Source organism: Vombatus ursinus, unplaced genomic scaffold (assembly GCF_900497805.2).
Source record: "Vombatus ursinus unplaced genomic scaffold, bare-nosed wombat genome assembly UNPS02014826.1, whole genome shotgun sequence".
Lineage (NCBI taxonomy): Eukaryota > Metazoa > Chordata > Mammalia > Diprotodontia > Vombatidae > Vombatus > Vombatus ursinus.
The window spans coordinates 12,504,912-12,513,321 of NW_020954604.1; the positions used below are offsets into that span (position 1 = coordinate 12,504,912).

The following is an 8,410-nucleotide window of genomic DNA, read 5'->3' on the forward strand; positions in this document are numbered from 1 at the left end:
AGTTTTTCTGATAATGGCCTCATTCTCAAATATGTAGAGAACTTCATCACATTTATAAAAATACAAGTCATTTCTCAATTGATAAATGGTCAAAGGATATGAACAGGCAATTTTCAGAAGTAGAAATAGAAGTTATCTGTAGTAACCGTATCATAGAAAAGCTGCTCTAAATCACTAATAATTAGAGAAATGCAAATTAAAAAAAAACAAACTCCAAGTACCATGTCATACCTATCAGATTGGCTAATATGACAGAAAAGGAAAATTAGTAATGTTGAAGGGGATTTGGAAAAATTGGGACTCTAATGTACTATTGGTGGAGTGGTAAACTGATCCAACTATTTTAAAAAGTAATTTGGAACTATTTCCAAAGGGCTATAAAACTGTATGTGCCATTTGACCTGGCAATACCAGGTCTGTTTCTCAAAGAGATAAAAGGAAAAGAAAAAGGGATTTAAGTGTAAAAAAATATTTATAACATCTCTTCTTGTAGTGGCAAAGAATTTTGTGGTGGAAATTGAAAGGATGCCCATCAATTGAACAATGGCTGAACAAGTTGTGGTATATAATTGTATCAAGATACTATTGTGCTATAAGAAATTATGAGAATGAAGCTTTCAGAAAAACCTGGAAAGACTTAGGTGAACTGATGCAAAGTGAAGTGAGCAGCACTAGGAGAATAGTGTTCACAGTAACAGCAATATTATATGATGATCAACTGTGACTGACTCAGCTATTCTCTGCAATGCAATGATTCAAGACAGTTCCAAGGACTTCTAATGAAAATGCTATCCACCTCCACAGAAAGAATGGATGGAGTCTGAACACATATTAAAGCATTTTGACTTTATTTTTTGTCTCTTTTCTTTGCAACATGGCTAATATGCAAATATGCTTTGCATGACTACACAATATAATCTAAAGTAAATTGCTCAAGGAGTGGGGGTGGGGAAGGTGAGGTAGGGAGGAAGAAAATGCAACTCAAAATTTAAAAAAATTAATGTTAGAAGTTGTTTCTACATGTATTTGAGAAAAATATGAAATAAAATATAAATTAAAGACATTGAGGTCCTGCAGTTCTAAAGAAAAACAGATTATAGGAGCTCTGAAGATGTGGCATCGGCCACAAATATTTCCTACATTTCTACCTCACTATCATTTGCACCTCACTGTGCCATTTGAGTACATGCCTTTGTAACTAGTTAATTTATTCTACTGACTGAACATTAGTGGGCAGCACTATGGTAAGGGCTTGGCAGCTAGAGTGTTAAGATGGTGATTACCCCTAGAACCTCAGATAGCAGCCAACCCTCTCGGAAACTCCAGCTTGTTAATATGAATTATAGGGGAGTGAGGCCAATGGTGAGTGATACACTTGACTATTTAATATTTTTCATTCTCTAGGCCTCAGTCCTATCATCTGTAAAATGAGGGATGAGAGAGCAGGTTGGACTCGAGCTCCATTAACTTGACTATGAGACCCAAGTCTATGATTCAATTAAATATAAGTAGGTTTTTTGGAGACTATGAACTGCAGAGACCAATCTGACTTTATCCCATTTAATTGTTGGGCAAAGATGGATGTGCACTTAACTTCTTGAGAACACCATAGGAAGCATGAAACCATATTCAAAAAATGTATGGTCTAATCAAGATTTATTATTTTTATAAGTAACTAGAAAAATTAAAAGTTTGCTAAGGTTTTTTAATGATGTAATCAAGTCATGGATTCAACTCAATAAATGCTGAGTTCAAAAGTCATAAAACAAGCCAATGCAGCCTACTATTTTTAACACTAAAAAGCAATTTCTACACATGTCACATAAGAATATCACTAGTCTCTTATTAACTTTCCTTTATGATTTCTTTTATTAAAGCACCTCCAATTATTTTCATTTTATTGAGAAAAACCTTATCTTTCTGAGCATGTCCTTGAAGGCTCGTTTTACTTGTTGGTTCCTTAGGGTGTAGATGAAAGGGTTCAAAAAGGAGGCAACTGAGGTGTCCAGCACAGCTACTCCCTTATTAAACACTGCTGCTTCTTTCATAGAGGGGTTCACATACATAAAAATGCAGCTGCCATAGGAGAGAGAGACAACAATCATGTGGGAAGAGCAGGTGGAAAAGGCCTTTTTCCTTTTCTGAGCAGAAGGGATTCTCACAATTGTTCCCATGATACACGCATAGGAGATCATTACTAAGACTAATGTAAAGAGAAGAGTCACCACAGCCAAGACAAATTCAATCATCTCTATGAAGTGTGTGTCTGCACAGGCCAGCTGGAGCAATATGGTGTAGTCACAACAGTAATGATTGATGGTGTTGGATGCACAGAATGGCAACATTGTGGTCATGACATGTGGCCCAATAACAACCACGAAGCCAGCCAACCAGGAACTGAGGATGAGTTGGAGACAAAGCTCTCTTTCATTACCACTGTGTAGTGCAGGGGTTTACAGATGGCCACATAGCGGTCATAAGACATGGAAGCCAAAAGATAAAACTCAGTTGCTCCCAATAAGATGGCAAAAAAATATTGAGTAAAGCACCCAGCAAAGGAAATGGTCTTGTTCCCAGTTCCTATGTTCACTAGCATTTTAGGGACAAAGACTGTTGTAAAGGAAATTTCCAAGAAGGAGAAGTTCCAGAGGAAGAAATACATAGGAGTCTGGAGCTGGGAATCCAGCAGGGTGAGAATAATGATGGTCAGATTTCCAGTGACACTCAAAAGGTACATTAGTAGCAGAAAAACAAAAAGATTAGCTTGAGTCTCAGGGTCATTTGTCAATCCTACAAGGAAGAACTCAGTCACTGTGGTTTGGTTTCCCATCATGGACATCTGTCAAAGTTGAGGTGGAGAACAAGTGAAAGAGATCAGAACGGCTTTATGTATACCAAAGCAACAATGAAAAATAATGAAGAGATAGAGGGAGGGACAAAGGGAGGAAGTTTTGTTAAGCACAATTCTGTGACAGGAACTTTGCTAAGTGCTTTATAGAGATACTATTTATTTCTCACAGCAACCATAGGAGACATAGGTGGTATCATCCCCATTTTACAGTTGAAGAAATTGAGGTGGAGAGAAGTTAATGACTTGCTCAGGGTCACATAGCTAATGTCTGAGAATGGATTTCAATTCAAGTATTCCTCTTGGTCCACACTCCTCCCTCCTCCTCCCTCTTCCCCAGTGGAGGTAGTCATAGGATGTAATCCCAGACAATGAATTATTAATGTGCTTAAAAGATGTAATTATCTGGATTTCCTTTTTTCCACTGGAGAAAGAAAATATTGACTTTGGCCCTGCAAGCTAGTATAAGGGACCTAATCATAGGAAAAGATGTTGTTAACGAGATGTTAAATGAAATATAAATATGCTGGGGAATTCATCCCTATATGCAGAGGAATGTGAGCATTCAATGAATCTGAAATGAAAGAACACCACAGGATGAAGAATAAACCAGCTTTCTGAGACCAGGGGAGACTTCTACACGAGGAACTTTAGAAAGCGAAGTGTCCTGCGGTGGTGCCAATTTTTTTTGCCTCCGTGTCTATTAATATCCATTATCTGTGATTACATCCAGGGACTACATCAAGGTATGTGTGGAAAGGGAAGATCAGTCTCACTTTCATTTCAACAATAATATTGCATAATAGAATTGATAATGAGTGCTACTAATTAATAATTTAAAATAAAGTAATAGACTGGCCTTCTTACACCACTTTAATGGATAAAAATTGTTTTGTTTGCATCCTATTATTTGAGCCTCACATCAATACTATAAATAAGCTTCGGTTGATATTCATGTCACAATTTTATGGATGAAGAGACTGAGTATCTGTGACTCTCATAGTTGCAGAAAACAAGTGCGATATAAACTCAGTTCTTCCTGACCCCTAAGGTCAGTTGTCTTTCCCCTAAGGAGAAGCTGCTGAAAGGTTTTGAACAAAGGGATGGCATAAACAGTCTCTACATGAGAGAGTATGATGTTGGAGCTCTGGAGAGGTCAGACCTGGAAATTGAGTTTTGTCATCATCTATATAGCTTTCTTCCAACTCAGTCCTATTCTTCTTTCCTATGTATTCTCTCAGTCCATCAATTAGTAAACATTTATTAAGTACCTTCTCTATGTCAGGCATTGTCCTAAGTGTTAGGGATAGAAAAAAAGGCAAAAGACAGTCTTTGAAAGTGGAAAGTAGCATGGCAGTAACTTGGCATGGACTAACATCTTATACTGTATAACAAAATAAAGTCCAAATGGGTAAAAGATTTAGATATAAAGACTGATACTATAAGTAAACTGGGAGAGCAAGGAATAGTTTACCTGTCAGAATTATGGAGAACGGAAGAATTTATGACCACACAAGAGATAGAGAACACTGTGAAATGTAAAATGGATAATTTTGATCACGTTAATTATATTTGATTACATTAAAATGAATTGAGTAAAAATGAAATGAAATGAATTAAATTGAAAAGCTTTTTTACACAAACAAAGCCAACACAACCAAGATTAGAAGGGAAGCCAAAAATTGGGAAAGAATTTTTAGAACCAGTGTCTCTGATAAAGGCCTCATTTCTAAAATATATAGAGAATTGAGTCAAATTTTTAAGAATACAAATCATTCCCTAATTGATAAATGGTCAAAGCATATGAACAGGCGGTTTTCAGATGAAGAAATTAAAGCTATCTACAGTCACAGGAAAAAATGCTGTAAATCACTATTGATTAGAGAAATGTAAATCAAAAAAACTCTGAGGCACTACATCACATCTATCAGGTTGACTAACATGACAAAACAGGAAAATGATAAATGCTGGGAAAGGTATGGAGTATCATTGGCTGGAAGTATACATGTTTAGGGGTAAGTCATAAGAAGATTGGAAAGGTAGGAGGGGGGTAGGTTATGAAGGGCTTCAAGCACCAAACTGTGGACTTGATCCTGAAGGCAATAGGGAGCCACTGCAGCTTGTTGAATGGATGTGTGTGTGTGTGTGTGTGTGTGTGTGTGTGTGTATGAGAGAGAGAGACAGACAGACAGACAGACAGACATAGTCAGACCTATATTTTAAAGAAATCACTTTAGTGACTAAATGGAGGATGAATTGAAATGGGGAGAAACTTGAGACAGGCAGACCCATGAGCAGGCTATTGAAATAATCCAGGTGTGAGAGATGATGGAGGCATGCACCAGAGTAGTGGCACCATCAGAAAAGGGCAGGATGCATATTGCAGAGATCACAAAGGTGAATTCAACAAGCCTCCACCATAATTGGATATGGAGTGGGAGGGGAAGGAGGGTAAGAGATAGTCAAGGTTGTTACCTAGGGACTTCAGAATGGTGTTGCCTTGTACAGCAACAGGAAACAGAAGGTGGGGAGTCAAAAACAATATGTTTGATTTTGGATATGTTGAGTTAAGATGTCTGAAAAGCAGTTGGAGATGTTAGATAGAAGGTCAGCAAGTAGGTTAGTTAGACCAGGATAGGGAGCTAAGAATCATCAGCATGGAGAGTGTCATGAAATCCATGGGAACCAGAAAGATCACCAAGTGCAGTAGTATAGAAGAAAAGAGGGCCCAGGATGCAACAGTGGGAGACACCTATGGTTAGAGGGTGTGATCTGGAGGAGGATCTAGCAAAGGTGACTGAGATGAACTGGTCAGATGGTGGGGAGGAGAACCAGGAGAGAGTGCTGCCCTGAAAATCTAGAGAGAAAAAAGACTATTAAACCGGAGAGGGTGATCAACTGTGTCAAAGTCTGCAGAGAAGTCAAGAAGAGTGAGGACTGAGAAAAAGCCATTGGGTTTGGCAATTAGGAGATCATTGGTAACTTTGGAGAGAGCAGTGTTGGTGGAATGTTGAAGTTGAGAGCCAAATTATAAGGGGTTAAAAAGAGAGTGAGAGGAGAGAAAGTGGAGGTACCTATTGCAGGTGGCCTTTTCAAGGAGTTTAACCACAAAGGGTAAAAGAGATCCTTTCCTTATTTTCCTGCTTGGTTTTGTAATAACTTCTTTTAAAGCACACACACACACACACACACACACACACACACACACACACTCACACCCCTCCAGTTGTTCCTGTGCTCCAACGGATAGGGGAAGCACAAGTGATGCGGACATTACAAGATCAGTGGCTTACTCTGCTCCCAAGCAAGTCTAAGCCCCATTTGGATGCCCATCATGCATTTATTTAACTGCATTTCTGCAGAAAGACCCAACATTTGTTTGAACACTGAATGTCAGGAGTAGAGAGGTTCTTTACCATCTCTCCTTCCCACATATTTCCTAGGTAAATATGCAGATTTTCCCTACTGTTCCATATATAAGAAAACGACACTTTTCTAAATCTATATTAATACAACACCTTCAGTGAAAATTGTCTAATGTTATAGGGATCATGTTTTTTATTTTCATGTTCTTGGGTAGATATTTACCTAAAGGAAGCCAATTCTTAACTCATTGATGTTTATTTTAAAAGGTCATTGGGTGCTTATTGTATAACTTTAAGAGATAACATGCCTCCTCTGGGCCTCAGATCAGATTTCTTTCAGTGATCCCTAAGGTGTCTTCCTGCTCTAAACCCATGATGCTAATGCAACTTTCACATTCTCTGAGTCTAGGTGTGTCTGTTGTGATACTGAATTGATTTAGAAAAGAAACGCTCTAAGAAAAAGCTTTTAAAGTGGAGGGGAAGTAGGGGAAGGTGAGAGGGAATGAATGAATCTTATTCTCATCACATTTGACTTAAGGAGGGAATAACAAACACACACAACTGGGTTTGGAAATCTATCTTATCCTACAGGAAAGTAGGGGAGAAGGGGATAAGAGAGGGAGGAGTGATAGAAGGGAGGGCAGATTGGGGGAAGGGGTAAACAGAAGCAAACACTTTTGAGGAGGGACAGGGACAAAGGAGAGAATGGAATAAATGGGGGAGCAGGATAGGATGGAGGGAAATATAGTTAGTCTTTCACAACATGACTATTATGGAAGTGTTTTGCATGACCACACATGTATAAGCTATACTGAATTGCTTGCCTTCTCAATGAGGGTGGGTGGGGAGGGAGAAGGGGAGAGAATTTAAAACTCAAAGTTTTTAAAATGAAAGTTAAAGTTGTTTCTACATGCAACTGGGAAACACACAGATACACAGGCAATTTGGTATGGAAATCTATCTTGCCCTACAGGAAAACAGAAGGGATAAGAGAAGGGGGAGGTGATAGAAGGGAAAGCAGATTGGAGTAAGGAGTAATCAGAGTGCATGCCATGATGTGGTTGTGGGAGGTCAAGGATAGGGAGACCATTTGGAACTCAAAATCTTGTGGAAGTAAATGTTGAAAACTAAAAATAAATAAATTGGAAAAAAAAAGAAAAGACATGCTTAAAAAGGTCTTCTGAGGTAGGTAGGTGGCAGAGTGGATAGAGCACCAGCACTGGAGCTATGTGAACCTGAGTTCAAATCTGACCTTAGACACATGACACTTACTAGCTTTGTGACCTTGGGTAAGTCACTTAACTCTAATTGCCTAGCAAGAAAAAGAAAGAAATAAAAAGGGCTTCTCTTGGAAACCCAAGGCATTGGTTCTCAGACTTGTAATACCTCTTGCTAATTGTTGAAACTGATACAACAATTCTTTCCTCTTCATACTTATGCTCTAAGAATTAAACACTTTCTAGGGGCAGCTAGGTGGCACAGTGGATAGAGCACTGGCCCTGGATTCAGGAGGACCTGAGTTCAGATCCAGCCTCAGACACATAACACTTCCAAGTTGTGTGACCCTGGGCAAGTCACTTAACCCCATTGTCTAGCGAAAAAAAAAAGAATTAACCTCTTTTTTTCTCTTTCTTCAGGAGTTGGAAGAGGGGGAATGCAGGACAAGATCATTAATGGTCATTCAAAAAATTCTGTGGTTGACATGTCAGCATTTAGGTGGCAAATCACAAAATTTCAGAGCTTCAGAACTTCTGAGGATGAAATCTAGTACATTCAACTAGGAAAAGGTTTAAGTATTTAAAATTTGAATTGTCAATTTGTGAAATCATGAAATGGGGGTAGATATACCTAGTTCTTTGGGTACTCACCAGGAAAGACCAGACTTAGCAGAAGGAAACAGGGAGGCAATCACAATTTAATTAAACCCAGAAGCTATAGGGACAAAAGCTCCATAAAGGCAAGTGATGAAAGAGATAGAGAGGAAGACAGTGTGGGAGGCAGGCAGAATGGGAAAGTACATGGGGATGGGGAAGAGGCAGAGAGTGTCACTCATGTAACTAAATTTGACTCTGAGTAGGAAATTCTGTTCAAATCATAACCAGAGCATTTTATTCATACTTGTATATAGACATATCTAGATATAGGTATGTATATATTTATATGCATATGTGTATTTAACTGTATTTCAATATAATTA

General features: G+C 38.5%; 1 pseudogene; it reads right to left on the reverse strand.

Moving 5' to 3' along the window:
* Window positions 1–1,892: 1,892 nt before the first annotated feature.
* Window positions 1,893–2,830, reverse strand: LOC114025084 (annotated as a pseudogene).
* Between the last annotated feature and the right edge of the window lie 5,580 nt (window positions 2,831–8,410).